This window comes from Vombatus ursinus, unplaced genomic scaffold, assembly GCF_900497805.2.
Source record: "Vombatus ursinus unplaced genomic scaffold, bare-nosed wombat genome assembly UNPS02009205.1, whole genome shotgun sequence".
In the NCBI taxonomy this organism is placed as follows: Eukaryota; Metazoa; Chordata; class Mammalia; order Diprotodontia; family Vombatidae; genus Vombatus; species Vombatus ursinus.
In genome coordinates, this window is record NW_020948983.1 from 26,323,585 (window position 1) to 26,341,409 (window position 17,825).

Sequence of the window (17,825 nt, forward strand, 5' to 3'; positions counted from 1 at the left end):
CCTTTATAACCTAGCTCTACCTTTCCAGTCCTTAAACCTTACTGCCCGGCACAACATGTATTCCTTTAGTGGCACTGGCCTCTTGACTGTTCCATGAACAAGACACTCCACCTCTCAGCTCTGGGCACTTTTTCTGGCTCCCCCATGTCCAGAATGCTATCTTTCTTCCACTGCAACTACTGACCTTGCTGGCTTCCTTTAAGTCCCAACTAAAATATCACCTCTAAGAAGCCTTTTCTAATCCTTCTTAATTCCAGTGCCTTCTCTCTGTTAATTATTTCCTATTTATCCCATGTATAGCTTGCTCTGTTTATAATTGTTTGCATGTTGTCTCCATTAGGCCATCTTTTGTCTCAGTTCTTACCTAGCCACTAGTCACTGAATGCTGTTGCTCCCAATAAATTGAGAAATGGGAAAGACTTTAATTTAGAAAGGCCAACACCAGCCATCTTGACTTTTGTCTTGTCATTGGACTTCGATGACCCTGGAGGAGAGTGAAGCTGATGACCTTGGGAAGCTTTGCCTCACTTAAATTCGATTCATACGAAATTCAAGACATCGTCCTCATGATGTCACTGGGATGTCACTGGTCCTCTTCGAGAAAAAAGGACCAACAAGAACAATAACAAGCTCCACGAAGGCAGGGAATGTCTTTTGATTCTTTTTGTATTCCAGTGCTAAGCACAGTGCCTGGCACACAGAAGGTGCTTAATAAATGTTTATTGAATTGAATTTTACTTTATAATAGAAAAATCACTGGATTTGGAATGGGAAAAAATTTATTTGAAACCAAGCTCTGCTTTTTCCTACATATATGATTAGGGGAACATCATTTCTGGGCTTCCTTCTCTGCAAAATGGGGAGAAATCCAAGGAAATCCAAAGTCCCTCCTAAATCTAAATCCTATGACTCCAAAGCTGATGCTATGAAAAAGGAAGGTAAAAGGGAAAAGAGAGGCTGTCTAATTACCCAAAAGCAGGCAAGGGAGATGGGAACACATTATTCAGAAAAGCCCCTCAACTCTTCCCATTTATGCATGCAGGACCCAAAGTCTTTACATACAAATTGCTTTTCCCAAGCTAGAAAAGAGCTCTGACACTTAATCACTCTTATTCGAAGTAATTATTCTTCTTTTCACAACTTCCCATCTCTCCATTTGGGTCTCCCTTATTCCAAGTCCACTAAACCATGCCATCTTCATGAGGTTGTCTTCAGAGTAATTTCTATTTGTTATTGGAAAGAAGTCACTTACTGTGGCCACTTCAACTGATTCATGTTTTCAAAGTACTAACCAGATCTTCAGAATCAGAATCCTGAACCATATCAAGTTATGGTAAATGATCCCAGAATAGGCACCATTTTAAATGGCTAATGTAATGAAAACATAAGTACTATACCTAAAATAAGCACAATTTTTTCCATTTTTTTTCATTTTTAGCCAGTTCAAGGTATATCAAGAGTCTGTCATCCTCAGAGCACTAGGTCAGCTTCAAAGGCCAACATTTTCCTTTCATCTTCTGAGAACAAACAGAAAGTCTAGTGGCTCCACTGTTTCCTTTTTCAGCTGCCATGGCCCTGAGGTCCACAGTATAGAATTCCTAGCCCTCTCCTGTCACATCTTTAAGGAAACTTTATCTCCAATTTTTCCTGTTACAACTTAATGTCACCAGATCCAATGAAGTTCCCTACACGTGGCAAATAAGTAGCTGCAAAGCTTTTTGACAGCAGATATGAGGAAAGCTGGAGAAGTTGAATAAAGGCAGACTCAATTTTTTGCTGATTTTGATTTTGCTGCTGATTCACTGGCGCCTAAAAAGTACCTATATTTTCACCTTCATCTTGATATACTCAAATGACAATTAGGCCAGTATTAATAAAGTGCTAGAATTAGAGCCAGGAGTACATGGGTTCAAATCCTGTCTCAGACACTTACTAACTATGTGACCCATGACAAATCCCTTACATTCCCTGAGCTTCACCTATAAAATGGGGGTAACAATGGCATTTACCTCATAAGGCAGTTGTAAGGATAAAATGAAAACATATATAAAGCATTTAGTAAACTTCAGAGCACTAAGTAAATACTAGCTACTATAATAATTATTACTACTTTTATTACTTTCACTACCACCATTTATTGCAAGGGATCTTATCCTGTAATTCATTAATTTTTTTTAATATTTTGAAGACTATTTCAATATAATTGGTTTCCTTTGTAATCCTATATAAATTATTTTATGTATTAAAAACACGTATGCATTAAAAAAGGGTTCATAAGCTTCACCAAGGTGTTAATAGTGTCCAGGACACAAAAAAAATTAAGAATTCCTGATTTATTCATAAAAGAGCATAACAAAGTGGCAGCTAGATAGCGCAGTGGATAGAGCAGTGGCCCTGGAGTCAGGAGGACCTGAGCTCAAATCCAGCCTCAGACACTTACCAGCTGCATGACCCTGGGCAAGTCACTTAACCCTGACTGCCTCAAAAAAAATTTTTTTTTTAAAGTGTAACTATGGCTATAGTAGCCATAAGAGTAAAATGTTATTTTTTATGTCTGCTTTCCAGTATGGTTTCCAATTACACATTTGTACCTCCAGCGCTTACGGTGCCTGGGCAAATAGTAAGAGCTTTGTATGACTGACTGAATACAGCAAAAAGCAGGGGCTGGCCATATCAATAAACAAATATCCCATGAATTTGGGTCTTCCTTATTCCAAGTCCACTAAACCACGCCATCTTCCTGAGGTTGTCTTCAGAGTAATTTCTACTTGCTATTGGAAAGAAGTCACTTACTGTGGCCAGTTCAACTGATTCATGTTTTCAAAACACTAACCAGATCTTCAGAACCAGAATCCTGAAACACCTCCACATTTGAGATTTATGCCATCCCAATTACATGCCAAGAGAACTCATCCACTCCCCCTACTCTAGTCTACTTTGGAGCTCTCCTCCTTTCCTGAACTGTAGGCACGCATTGCCTATACCACTTATATAGCACCTATACTCTGTCTCTCAAGCTCCACAGTGGGACCCTCAAGGCCTGAGCTCATACCTTATAGTTCTCTGCATGTGACATAGTTCATTGTATAATGCCTTACACATAGTGGTACTGGAAAAACATTGAACAAATAGACCAGTCATGAGGTTCAGATTCTATTCTTAGAAGGTATAGGATACAGGCTGAAAAATGCAATGAGGTAAAGAGTATAGGCCTGGTCAATATCATCAATAAATGCTGAATGTCTGCCAAATATCTTTTCTCCCCATGTGCTAAATTCTAAAAGGAGGTAAGGAGGAAGGCATGACACATGTGGAAATGAATGTGATATGAAAACAAAACATAACAATAAAGAATGTTTAATTGTTTTATGATTTACCAGGGGAAAAATTTTTTTAAAAAAAGAGAGAAAGCAGTAATATACCTGTCTGCCTGACTCTCATTCATTGATCTGTGGATAATCATAAAGTGTTAGTTGTGACATGATGATACATTATCATTGCATTAGCTCAGTGTGTTACAGTAATCATTTTTTTTAATGGCACCAAATCTACCAAGAACATATCAATCACCGTGGTGAGCATTTTTGGAGTTTGGTGTTCCTCTGACATTGTCAAATTCTATTCCTAGAAATCCCAAAGCTCCCAAATCAAGGAATGTATCTCTAATGACCTGTTCCCACTCCAACAGTGTTTCAATGTTCAGAACACCAAAATGTTTAGAGCTAAATCTGTCAACATTATAATTAGTATTGGCATTCATTACTTAATAAGTGGGGAAAAAATTGCACTTCGAAAAACACATAAAATCAGTCACTTCAAACTGGTCTGTGCAAGTGTTAACTGACCTAAGAAAACCACAGCCAATTTCTCCTACAGCCAGAGCACAACAAGAACAACAAAGGACACTTTGAGCTCTGGGGAAGTCCACAGAAGCAGATACCAGTTCTTCATTTGGAAAAGTTTTGCACTTTTAATTGAATTTCTTAAAGGTCAGATCAGCAGTCTGGGAAACAAAAAAGTTCTTTGCTGGTCTGTGAAGGACTAAACCTTGAAACTTTCAAGCCCACGTCTTTCCCACTGAAGAATAACAATTTTGAGTATAATGAATGAAGAGGCCCATTATGAAAGAGAACAGTAGCGAGTCTACTAAGAGTACCTTACCTTCTTCTGGAAGAGAACAAAGAATAGCCTGATCTCCAGGGCTAGCTACCGTGAATGACAAACCAGAGGCAAAGCACTGATTGTGTTTAAATTATGATCTGTGTGGTCTAAAGGGAGGATTGAATGATTTAAAAATAAATTGTCAAGTCATTTTTTTTACAAGGCTTCTATTGGAACTTTACTATTCACAACTATTTCATCTAATATGGTTTTGGATCTGTCAATAATTGGACTAAAATTAACTATTTCATTTCCAGTAGACACCCACCCCTTTATATGGCCAGTCAGATATATAATTTCCAATTGATTCCACCCTGTGACACATTGAAATCAGGATCTAGTGTGTAAGAACCCAGTGCTTTCAAAAAGATAAGATGTTTTCTTATCTAGAATGATTGCACTTGAAAAATAATGTGCTCTCAAAAGAGAAATCTCTCAGAAAAGTGGTGCAGTTCAGAGAAGAGGAAAGGAAGAAGAAAAGGAGAAGCTGAGAATGTAGTGAAAAGAGTTGTGGATTTTTAGCTGGGAGATCTTGGTACACATCCTCACTGCCACTTAGGGCAAGTCACAACCTCCCTGGGTTGTAGTTTCTTCAATTGTGAAATGAAGGGCTGCACCAGATGTCCTGGAAGTTTCCTTCCATGTCTAAAGCCAGGATTCCATTCTATAATAACTGATATTTACTTTAAGGTTTTACAAAGTGCTTGACAACTGTTCTATCAGTTAAGTCTCATTAACAACCCTGTAAGGTAAAAGTTGGAGGTTTGGTTTGTTTTGTCTTGGACTGGTCTGTGATTTCTTCAGTGAAGGGAAATCCTGGAGGGGAAGAACAGTTCTAGAGATAACACCAATAAGAGAAGCCCTGAAAAACCATGTTATAAATATGGTGAAGAAGGAGTTGAGGGAAGCAGAGAAATAGGGAGAGTCATGTCAGTAGAATTTTAGCTCCTTTCCCCTCTTTCCTGCTTCCTTTCTCAATGGCAATCCCTAATTTCTGGGCAGGGTGTTGTTCAAAGATCAAATGGAATTGCAAAATCTCAGAGGTAGAGGGGTTCTCCAAGGTCATCATGACCAACCCATACCAATCCTCTCTACGACATAAATGATGTGTAATCACAGCTTCTGATAGATGATCTCCAGTGAAGGGAAACTTGCCACCTCATGAAGCCAACCATTCTACTCTGGAGCAGAGTTGGGAAGAGTTGGGAAGTTTTTCCTTATACCAATATCTGCCTCTCTTCAACTTCAAACCCATTGCTCCTAGTTCCATCCCCTAAAGTCTACTTTCTCTTCCATGTAATAATCCTTCAGATATTAGAAAATAGCCATCACATTCTCCAAATTTCCTTTCCCCCAGGATAAAATCCTTAGTTCCCTTTGATCTACTCCAATGGTCTCCTGAGAGCTTCCAGTTTCATTACCATTCTGGGAACACTCCTATCAACAAGACCCTAGCTTATCAATATCCTCTCTAAAATTTGTCACTCAGACTCAAGCTTGATGCTTCTGTTTCCCTCTCTCTATGTGTGCCCTACTTATAAACATCTATTGGGAGAGGTATGCAGAGGTCCTGTTTCATGTATGTTCTGGGGGTTAATTTTTGTGTGTCTAGAGATGCATTTGGAAGGTCTGCAGGAGTTTCAGTAGGTAAAATACCATGATTGAATTGTTCATTGTGAGGCTCAAAGACTAGCTGATTAAAACAAGTGAGGCTGAAGTATTAATTACATAGCCCTCCTGGGGAATATCTATTTCCTCAAAAGGGGAATCAGTAATTCACAAATGACTCTCCAATTGATGAGACTGGGAAGTAAGATTTGAGATGAAGTCTGGAAAACTGTTGGTGCTCTACAGTGCCTGCCACCTCTCTGATCCATCTGGGAGTTAAAGACAAGGAATCAGTTTTCTCTTTAGTAGCCTACAGCCACCAACTACATATTCTTCTGCAAATGACTGGGCATACTGAGGGATGTATTAAGGACAAAAGTCCCTGCTGGGAGAGAAGGTATCAGCATAGCAACTACTCCAAACCAAATTGAGAATCGAAGAAGATAAAAGTCTCCCCCTTCTCATACGTGTCTTTTCACAGAATCACAAAATGTTAGAGCCAGGGAGAACCTTAGAGTTCGTGATATCTAACTCTTCTTTTCTTTCTTTTTTTTTTGGCAAGGCAGGTAACTACAATGGATCCAGAAAAAGTAAAGCACTCCTAAGTAAAACAGAAAATGGTCCATCAGAAGAAAATGTATATTTGTATTCACTAGTAGCAAAAAAAAAGCTTAATGAAAAAATAGAAAGGAAGTATCTTTAATGTTGGCAGAATTAAGGGAAGAAACCCAAGCAAGAGAGCAAAAGCAGATGCTTCTCCAGAAAGTGTACCTCAACTTCCCCACAGGGAGAGCAGTGTATTTAATAATCAAAGGAGCAGCACAAAATGTTGCCGAAGTTTCTCAGACTGGCCTCATAATTCTGAAAAAGAGTAAGCAATGAGAACAGAGAGGGAGGAAGAACCTTTCAATACAAAAAATTAAGGTACAACTATGGTCTGGGATCCTCAAGTAAGTCTTTCCTTTTTTCTATCTGTGTCCCACTCTCACGCTTTGGCAAGAGAAGGAAGTAGGAGAATGGGATTGATTCTCCTATGTCACATGAATTGCCTTATGTATTTTTTCCCCATACTGATGAACTGTTCCGGGGCTTAGCAGGTAAAACACCAAGGAGGTCAGCTATCAGAGGTCCATAGACATCAATGCTGCTCCCTTAATGCTACTACCTTTCCAAACCAACTTCCTCTTTCTCTCAAGATGGTCCTCACACCACTACCTCATCTCTTCAATAAATTAAATAATTTTAATTAATTTTAACAAATAAATTTAATGATCTCTGTTGGATGGTAGAAGGAGGGACACTTTTAATATTCTCAGTCCTTACTGTACTTCTGCTTAACAAATCCATAATGTAAATTGTCTATAGAACTATTTATAGCACAATATAGTCCAGCTTCCAAAAGATACTCTCCTTTATAATAGTATTATGTTCCTTTGAGATCAATTATGTATAGAAGTTACATAGCAAAGCACAATGATTTAAAACACTGGATGGAACCCCTCTTTATTAATCTTGAGAACAGAGGTATTAAACATAACTGGCATGTAGTACCCCTGCCCTCAACACTCCTGACAGGGGCCAGAAGCAGATTAAAATGTAATTAGGAAATATGTAATGAAATAAATGCAAATACAATAAAACATAGGTAACATTACTTCTTAAAATCAAGTCAAAATATGTCCCTTTGCAGGGATCCTTTACATATGAATTTACTGACCCCATTTCTAGTTGAGTTTGACATCATTGTTCTAGTACACTATTACTAGATTTTAAGCCCCTTGAGGGAAGAGAATGAAATTGTTCCATTGCCTTATCTCCATTAGCATTATGGCTTTCACAATAGGAAGGAAGTTTAATGTCTTTAGTAAACTAAATTCACTAAAGAACAGAAATCAGATCAAGGTATGACTCTTTTGGAATCCATCTAAGATGGCTTAGTTACCCAAGCACCCAAATAGAGGCCCAGAGCAGGAAGCTTCAGGTAATCTAATACTAAAGTTCCAATTAAGTAATCATTAGATAAAATCTTGAAAGCAAAAAATAAATCAGAGATTTAGCAATAATTTGATAAACTGCTGCTGTACTCTACAGTCAAAACTTATTTTGTATATAGGATCTTTATTGACTATTTTGACTCTCCTTGGATCTAATTCACAGAACAACTGGCAAAATTTGATTCTTTTTGCACTCTACCAATGACATGTGGTTTCACATATTATCATCAAATCAATTCATTTGATCATATCTATGATAACAAAAAGCAGGTAGGTAGCTCAATGGATAGAGTGTCAGGGCTAGAGTCATAAAGACTCATTTTCCTAAGTTCAAATCTGACCTCAGACACTTACTAGCTGTGTGATCCTGGGCAAGTCACTTAATACTGTTTGCCTCCATTTCCTCATCTGTAAAATGAGCCAGACAAGGAAGTGGCAAATTCCAGTATCTTTGCCAAGAAAACCCCAAATGAGGTCACAAAGAGTTGAATATTTCTGAAAAGAACTCAACAACAACAACAAAATGATAACAAAATGGCTGGTTAAAAAAAATAGCAAGTTCATAAAGAATATTCACTTTCCTGCAACCTGGTAGCCCAAATGTTTCTTCTGACCACAAATCAGTTAGTCAGTCAATAAGCATTTATTAAGTATATACTGTTTTCAAAGTAGAAATTTATTTCCCCTGCTAGGAAAGGGATGCTCCTTACTCTCTAAAACTGGATAGGAAAAATTGTGGAAATGTCTATGCTGGCTAAGGCATAAGGAAGTATCTTTAAAACACTGCAGAAATAATCAGTTTAAGGGGTTCTAAAAAGATCTACTTGAAGACACAAGAAAAGGATTGGCCATAAAGATGTGGCCCCTGGCTTTTTATTAAAATGGTCTAGTACCCACAGCTTCTTTCCCCTCCCATACTACCTTCCACCTATTCTGTGTATTCTTATATGTACCGATCATTTACATGTTGTCTCCCCAAGGAGAATATAGGCTCCTGAAGCCTAAGGACAGTTGTTTGCCTTTGTACCCCTAGCCCTTAGCACAGTAACTGGCTCACGGGGAAAAAGTATCAAGGTGAGTTTATTAGGTCATTGGGGTGGAGGAGGAGAAGGAGATGGAATATATGTAGCTTAGGCAAATGTGACAAAGTCCACAGAACACTGGATTTGAAGTTAGAGGATTTGGGTCGGAGCCCTTACCCTGCTGCTTACTTCCTGTGCAATCTCTTTGCCATTATACCCACCCTTTAAGCCCACCCTTCTTGTGAACTTCCCTCCTTCTGTCCACCACCATCCTGCTAGTCACCCAAACTGGAAGCTTAGTGCTGTCCTTGAGTCCTCCTTATCTCTAATTCCACATAGCCATTCAGTTACCAAATCTTGTTGTTTCTACCTGCACAACATCTCAAGGATTCATCCCCTTCTCTCCATTTAACATCCCTCTTGCTTTGACCATTTGGATAGCCTCCTAACTGATCTCTCTGTCTGGAGTCTCTAGTTACATCAATCTAACCCACACACAGATGCTTAAGTGACTTTCCTAAATCACAGATAGGACCATATCATTCTCCTACTCAATAAATACCAATAGATTTCCTAATGGCTCCATGATAAAATATAAACTCCTCTGTTTGGATTTTTAAGGACCTTAACCACCTAGGCCTAACCTTCCCCTTCCCAGTCTCACTTTCTTTTCAGCACTCCATAGCCCAGCCATACTGGCCTTCTGGTTTTTACTCATATACAACACTCCCATCTCTCCTCTGGTTGAAATTCTTCCCTCCTCAATTCCAACTCCTAGAATCCTTTCTTTCTTCAGAACTTAGCTCACATGCCCCCTTCTAGCATGTGGGTTCTTAATCTGGGATCTACAAACCCATAAGGCACACAAAAGTAGATTTCAAGTGGTCCATGAACAGGTATGGAAAAAATAGATCTTTATTTTCACTAATCTCTAATTGAAATATGGCATTCCCTTCAATTATGAATGTAGACCACAAACACTGTTCTGGGAAAGAGTCCATAGGCTTTACCAGACTGCCACAGGGGTCTAGGACCTTCAAAATGTTAAGAACCCTTGCTCTAACATGAAGCTTTTTCCTGATTTCCCCAGCTGCTAGTGCCTACCCTCAAAATTACTCTGAATTTATTTTATATATGTTTATATACAGGCATGTCTCTCCCAATGGAATATAAACTGATCAAAAGCAGAGACTATCTTGGCTTTTTCTTTGTATCCCACATCTCATACATAGTAAGTGTTTAATAAATGACTATTGATTGATTGAGTGGAAGTGATTTGGGTTTTCAAATCTTTATTAGCCAGTGAAGTGTCAGCTCAGGCAGGTTCTACTACACTAGAAAGGTTTCAGATATGTTCCAAGGACAGAATGAATCTGCTTTCCAAAAACCAGTCTCTCTAGGGATGAAGAGCTTAATAACCAGGCTGACCACTTGACAATGAATTTTTGGGCCATGTCAAATCATGAAACAAAGAAATACACATGAGGGTCCTCAATGTTGTATCACCATCTTCAGCAATCATGGTGGCAGAGTTGCAGAAAAGAAGTTAGAGGCTGGTAAGAATCACCTGAGTATTAGATGATCTAAAAAACATTAACTTAACCGTTGATACTCTAAATGTGGTATCTTTAATGACCAATAAGTAGATATACTGTAAGAGCAATTGCATCATAACCATCTTGACTATAACCAGTTTGCCTATAAAAGAAATCAAAAGACAAAAGGAAGATGAAGCTAAATCGAAATAAAGGAGGGTTCGTTCACAGTCAAGTCAAGCCAAGAAGAATTTAGTAAGTGCCAACTATGTGCCAGTTCCCTTGCTACGTGGTGGGGATACAGAGGAAATAAAAGGATAGTCCCTGCCCTCAAGAAGCTTACAATTTAATTGTGATAACATGCCATCAACTATGTACAAACAAGACAGGTAGAAGAGAGGGTAGAGGGCTGATATGTATACAAATTCATATGGAATAGCATTCCAAATCTAGAACTGGTATCTGAAGAGATTTGTATGAGGTATTTTTAATCAGATGCTGTATCTGTAACTTATCCTGTTTTTAATGTTCTTATACCTACTTCCTCTGTAAAAACTAATATGCCATAAGAATATACCAAAAGAATTCAAAATAAAAACCTAAAGAACAGATAGAATCGATGTAAAATTAGCATTCTTTATTTCACTGTGATAAATCAAGAGTGAAAATTTTATATTTAATCTCAACAAGTACAATATTTTCAAACACTCTTAAAACATACCTTTTGTCATTTTGTTAAAATAGGTACACACTCTTCATTACTCAGGAAAAATTAAGTAGAATCACTCTGATTATATGTGTTTACCTAAGATTATCACTTTTAAAAATCTCAATCATTTTCCTTTTTAAAGTTACAAAATGGCTTAACTTTCAGCATGGTAAAATGGAAATAACCCAGAATTTGAAGTTTTGCCTCACTGGGCTTCAGTTTACTCATCTGTAAAACCAGAGAATTATATTAGAAAATCTCTAGGGTCCCTTCTTACTCTAAATCTATCATTCTATGATCCAAAATATTTATGAATACTAGCCATTTGAACAATATCCTCTTGTCAATTATAGCATTTCATTTTTAAACTGGTTTAGCAGCTCTTGGCATACCTTTACCACTAAAAATAATTAGGGATAGAATTTCCAAATGTATTATAAAGTATAATGGTGAGAACACCATGAGAACCAATATGAAATAGCACTAATTTTGTAGTTTAATGAGGGAACTGGCCTGAAATGCAGATAATCCAATTAACAAGAATATAGTCAAAGTCATATTCATAAACTAAATCGTTAAACATTTTATAAGACTCTAAGATAATATAATATTGTTGTTGAGGTGTGTGGCACAAATCTCTCTCTCCCCAAAAAGCCACTGAATTATGGGGTCACCCCCACAGAAGGTCATAGGTGACAGTGTTAAAATGTAAACGTAGTGTCTTGAGTATTTTCAGTGTTTCAGGGAAATCAACAGGGATTGCTTTTAATATGCAAATGCGCAGTCACTGAAGGGAGAGAAAGATAGAGACTGAGAGACAGAGACCTGTCTTCTCTGATTTGGGGGGCAGAGGAGCCTCAGTTCAGCTAGGTGAGCGGGTGATAACCACTGTCAGAGCTGAGAAAACTAATAGGTGTCTTCCGAAGAAAGGAAAGAGAAGGTGTGTGGGGGAGAAGAGGCAGGTGTTGTGAACGCCTGGCATACAGGGCAAAGGAAAAGCAATATCATTAGGGACAACACAATTATAGAAAGGAGGGAGAGGCAGGGGATAATCCCCTAGAAGATATATCACAGGCCAGAGGAAAGAGATAACAATAAACTATTCAATGTGTAGAATGTTTTTATCCATGGCACCAGGTCATGGGAGTATATGCTTTGCACATAATATATACTCAACCAGTCTAGGAAACAAGTTGAGAGAAGAATGATCATTTTAGAACTAGAAAGGACCTCAGAGGTCATCTAATTTACCCCATCCCACTTTAAACAGAAATCAGAGAAGTTAAATGACTTGCCTAAAGTTATACAAGTAGGAAGAGGAAGAACTAAGATTTGAACCCAGGTTTTCTGACTCACAAAACCAGTGTTCTTTCCATTGAACCATTCTGGGGAGTAGAAAAAATAGGGAAGACGGCAGTTCTGATTTTGAATTGTGTCTCTGAACTTTGCTACCAGTGAAACTTTTAGCAAATCACTTAAACTCTTTAGGCTTCAACTTCCTTATCTGCAAAATGAGAGAGTCAGACTAGATGAGCTCTAAGACCCCTTCTCACTCAGTCTTTTATTGAATTAATAGCAAGGAGGGCCTACACATCACAATTAAGGCAAGGCAATAGTAAGAAGCCAGGCTTCCTCAAGCAGAAGTCAGAAGCAGTGTACCTGTGCTTGAGAAATGATCTTACTCTTCCAGTGACTAAAAGAGAGGATAAAGGCCCAACCTGTGGCTAAAGAGTGAAAGAAGGGTGGGGGAGACAGGAAAGAAATATAAGCCCAAGGATGAGGGCTCAGACCAAAGAGAAGCGAAAACAAGAATACCTAGAATGGACAGTTCAATGCTGCAAGCAACAGGTCGAGCTAGGTGAGTAACCAAGACTTTTACATGGATTCATCTCAACTGTATAAGCCTGTTGTAGCTCACAATTTCATCACACCGTGGTGATCTAGCTAGACACTTGATTCATCTTCGTGCTAGAGGGAAGTAGACAGGGCAGAAGAAAGAGTACTATAGAATTTGTCAGAAAGATGGGGGAAGGAATGGATTTAAGGTCATGGTCTTTGTGGAGAGATCTCTCCCCCTCCCATCTTTTCTCCCATAGAAATCAACATGAAAAAGCAAAACCAAAATTCACTTATAAATCAATCAACCAATACTTATTGTCTACTAATCAATCAGTCAAAAAGTCCTTATTAAATGCTTGCTATGCACTAGAGACACAAGAAAAGGCAAAAATCATCTCTGCCCTCAAGAAGCTCATATTCAAATAGGGGAGAAAACATGTAAATAGCTAGGTACAAACAACATACACAGCAGTAGATAGAGTGCCTGGCCTGGAATCAGAAGACTCATCTTCCTGAATTCAAATCCCACCTCAGATACTTCCTAGCTGTATAATCCTGGGCAAGTCACTTTACCCTGTTTACCTCGGTTTCCTCATCTGTAAAATGAGCTGGAGAAGGAAATGGTAAATCACTCCAGCTTATTTGCCAAGAAAACCTAAATGGGTCACGAAGAATGGGACATGATTAAAAAAATGACTGAACAAGAATCTCAAAGGAGAAGGCACTAGTAGCTAGGGGGACTGGGAAAGGTGACATTTGAGAAGGGTCTTGAAGGAGGCCAATAAAAAACTAAGGTGGATGTGAGGGAGTAAAGTATTACAGGCATGGGGTACAGCCAGGGCAAACACAATGAAAGAGTGGACAAGGGATGGCAAGCAGGCTAGGGTAGCCAGACTTTAGCGTGCATGGAGAGGAGTAAAGTGTAAAAAGACTGGAAAGTTAGGAAGAGGTTCACTTATCAAGAGTTTAAATGTAACATGAAGGAGTTTCTACTCCATCCTAAAGGTAGCACAGAAGTTTATTGTGTAGGGCTGTGACATGGGAAGACCTGCACTTTAGGAAAATCATTTAGGCAATTGAGTGGAGGATGGTTCAGAGCGGAGAGAAACTTAAAGGAAGACCAGTTAGAAGGATATTTCAATAGTCCGGGCAAAAGATGATAAGGGCCTGAATAGGAAAGAGGGAGAGTGGCTGTGTGAGTGGAGCGAGATGCTCTGAAGGTAAAAACAAGATTTGGTAACAGATTGGAAATATGGGTAAGGAAAAGTGAAGAGTCAAGGATGACAAGGTTATGAGCTTAGATGACTTGGAGGATGGTAGTATCCTTGACAGAAAATTTCAGAAAAAGGGAGGGTTGGGGTCAAGTTTTTTTGGGGGGGGGAAGGGAAGATAGTGAGCTACTTTTTGGAAATGTTTAGCTTGAGATGCCTAGGGGATATCTAGCTGAAGATGTCCAAAAGGTTGGTGATATAGGACCATTACTGAGGAAAGAGATGAGAGTTGGATATATAGATCAGGAACTTATCTTCATGGAAATGATAATTAAATTCATGGGAGCTGATGTCACCAAATAAGATAATATAAAAGGAAAAGAGAAGAGGATGTAGGAAAGCGCCTTGGAGGGGTGAAGTGGGGGAACAGCTCACAATTAGTGGGCATGATATGTATGAAGATAAAGCAAAGGAAACTGAGAAGGAAAAGTCAGACAGTAGAGAGCATTGTCATGAAAACCCCAAGAAGAGAGTATCCATGAAGAAAAGGCTATCAGAAGTGTCAAAAGTTGCACTATGTTCAAGGCACAATGCTAGGCACTGTGAGAGACACAAAGATGTACAAAACATAGTCCTTGTCCTCAGGGAGGTTACAATCTAGACGTGACAATAGAGTTCTATGCCTCATTTTGTCCCAAGGTAAAATCTGAATCTGTTTTTCTCCTCTTTAAATCCATATTTAAATTATGCCACTTGAGGCTAATGGAAAACTGAGAAATTCTGTTGAGGGAATCCAAACGATTGAATAAACATATCAACTTTTCTACCCTAAAGATCCATGTCAGTCTGTTATAGCAAGTGATAAATGAAAATGAAGATGATATCCCAAAAGAATTTCTTACTGTTATATATGTAATGCTTATGTAATAACCCACATGATTTCTCACAGATCCAAGATACAGAGTTCCCCTGATAGCAAAAACTGAACCACAGTTACAAATACATTTGATGAAGAATTTTAAAAGACCTGGGTTTTAGGCCCAGCTCTACCACTTACTAGTTGTATGACCTTAATTAAATCAGTTAAACCTTCTGAGTTTCACTGTAAAAATGAGTAGGTTGGAATAGATGATTTCTAAGATTTCTTCCAGCTCTATGATTTCAAGTGAAAGTTGCCAAGTGCTTACAAACTGTATCATAAATTTATACCATGGCTCAAGTTAGTTATCAATAAGTATTACAGTTGATACCATCTATACTTCAATTGAAATTAATATTTTGCATCTTATAGTTGCAGATTACTATAGTGTACAAGATTTTTGTTTTAAAAAACTTACTAAAACTATGAAATAATACTCTTCTGCACCATAAACTGTCCCTGAGACTTTATCCTCATTCCTAACTTGAACCTGTATTAATATTCAAATTCCCAAACTCACTTTTAAAAAGATTTCCACCTTTAATAGGTTTTTACGACACTATATGTTCTTTGAAAGTGTAATAAAAGTTGATCAGAATAAGGGACTCCAAGTTTGTTACCAGAAAACTGGTTTTACCGAACTGTCCTGCAACCAAAATTCATTAGACAGTTCTCAGGCCTCCTGCTAAAAGGTGATGTTCCAAATAACACAACTTTTCTATTCATGAAGTAGTCCAAAAGCCAGTCTCCAACAGGTAGTGCACTTTTACAAATAAACTATTCTCTCTCAGCCCAGAAGCCAAAGTAGGCAGATGTTGGCACTTGGTTGTGAAACAGTTTCTTTTTCAAAATCTACCAAGATCAATCTGAAGGTCTTCCTGAGCTCAGACCTGGTAAGGTAAAATTAAAAATATTTGGATTGGGGAGAAACTCAATGCCCTGCTTTTAAATTATGATCTTAATTGTAATATTTATTTTGTGTCTACTCTCACTGTTTACTATCACCATCACCAGCTACTGAGGAAACTTACTGTGCCCCAGTAGGAAGAGAGAAAAGAATCCCAGGAGTTGAATACGAGCCCTAAACTTGGGTATCCATGATCAGTGCCCACAACAAACAGTACAATACTATAACTCCCAACCTGATGACCAATGGCTCAGGCCGATTGGGTTGGGATCTCTAAGATTCAACTGTAGAGATCATTCCTTTGGGCTGAAATAGGAATGAGGGCAGCAGGAGAAAAGGATGGGCCCCTTTGAACCTGATGGTTGTTCCTGGCACCCTACCATCACCACACACACACACACCCCCACCTTGGCTTTTCTCCCAGCCAAAGATGCTTAGCAGAGTCTGGGCTCCACAGTCCTTTCCTGGTTCTTCTGGGCCCATCCTGGGGACGTTTATGATGTTGCCGAGGCTAGTGGGCACAGGGTGACAGGCACTTCAAGCGATGGGCTTGGGGCTCCGCTTACTGTGTGTGTGTGTCGGGGCGGCGGCGGGGGAGGGACAAGGGGAACGGGACAGTACCAGATGCTCCCCACCCACTCCCCCGCCCCAAGGGAAGCGCCCCCTCGGTCGCCTACCCCCAAACTCCCCCAGCAGGGGCGGCTACGGTGGCAGGGGTCTGGAGGCACAGGAGGGGTTAGGTTACTCACCCGAAGGATTGACCGCTGCCGGTGTTGCCATCTTGTCTCCAAGAAGAATTTAGAGCAATTGCAAGGAGCTAGGGGAGGGGAGGGGGCGGGCCAGGGTGGGGAGGAAGGCGGAGGAGGAGCAGACTGGATGCCCCGAGCGTAAAGGGACTGAGGCCAGAGGCGCTGCAGACTAGTACCTACACAAAGGGACAGGGAGGGAGGCCAGAGAGCAGCGCAGCGCGCAAGCTAGGGCTCCCCACACCCACCAGCCTGCCTCCCTCGCCCTCTCCCCTTCAGCGCTGCGCTCCGCCCAGGCCCAGCTCTAAGGCTGCTGCTGCTGCTACTGCTGCTCTTCTCTCCTCTTCCTTCTCTTCCTCCTCCTCCTCTCCCCCCACCCCCTCTAGTTCAGCCTTTTGTCGAGGAGAAGCAGGAAAGCAGTCTCAGATCCCCGCGTAAAAATGCCAGCCTCTCCAAGATGTCTGAGCCGTAACACCGCGAGACTTGGGGCTGCATGCATTAAGACCCCCAAAGTTTGGGACCGCTTAGTCAAACTGCCCCTGAGAAGGTTGTCCTGGAGGCAGGGGATGGAGAGCCAGGGTCCGCCTCTCCCCCTGCTAGAGCGCGCTGCTGCCACCGGTGGTCCAGTGGCGAAGAAGGGGCGCAAGAGAGTGAAGAAGGCAAGGCAGAACAAGGGGGATTGAGGGGTAGGTAGGGAGAGGTTTCAGGTAGAAAGGTCACATAGAAACAAAGAGGGAGTTGCCTGGTGCCTAGCGTAAATGACCTAAACCCATCAGTCCTCGGTGAACTGTGGGCCTAGGAGGATTAGCAACACCCCCCTCGGCATGTTGCATGATACGACCACAAAACCACTCCATGTGTGGTGCCCAGCAGCTGTACAAGATCTACCAGTATTTCAATTTTGAGATGCCTCTGGTATCTTTCTTTTCCCCAGAAGGGGTATTTCTGATGGCGACAACTTAGTAGGACTCCACAGTGTCTCTCGGCATGGGTTAAAAAAAAAATGTTTTTTTAAAAAAAGGCATTAGGATTCAAAAGGAGAGACAGTCCTTAGAATCCTGATGATGGGGAGAGACAGAATTGAAACAATGGCATCACAGTCCTAGCCCAATTAGCATGCTGCAAGCTTCTGATAAAGTTCACATCAGAACACATTCAGTACCAGAAAACAGGC

The 17,825-nt window shown here is 40.0% G+C and overlaps 1 protein-coding gene across 1 annotated transcript in view; it reads right to left on the reverse strand.

Moving 5' to 3' along the window:
* The window catches only part of ARNT2 (aryl hydrocarbon receptor nuclear translocator 2), a 265,547-nt gene extending 248,871 nt beyond the window's left edge, over nucleotides 1-16,676 (reverse strand). Inside the window, exon 1 of the mRNA XM_027851908.1 lies at nucleotides 16,655-16,676. The gene's annotated coding sequence lies outside the window, so the exon portion shown is untranslated. The remainder of the gene's footprint in view (nucleotides 1-16,654) is intronic.
* Between the last annotated feature and the right edge of the window lie 1,149 nt (nucleotides 16,677-17,825).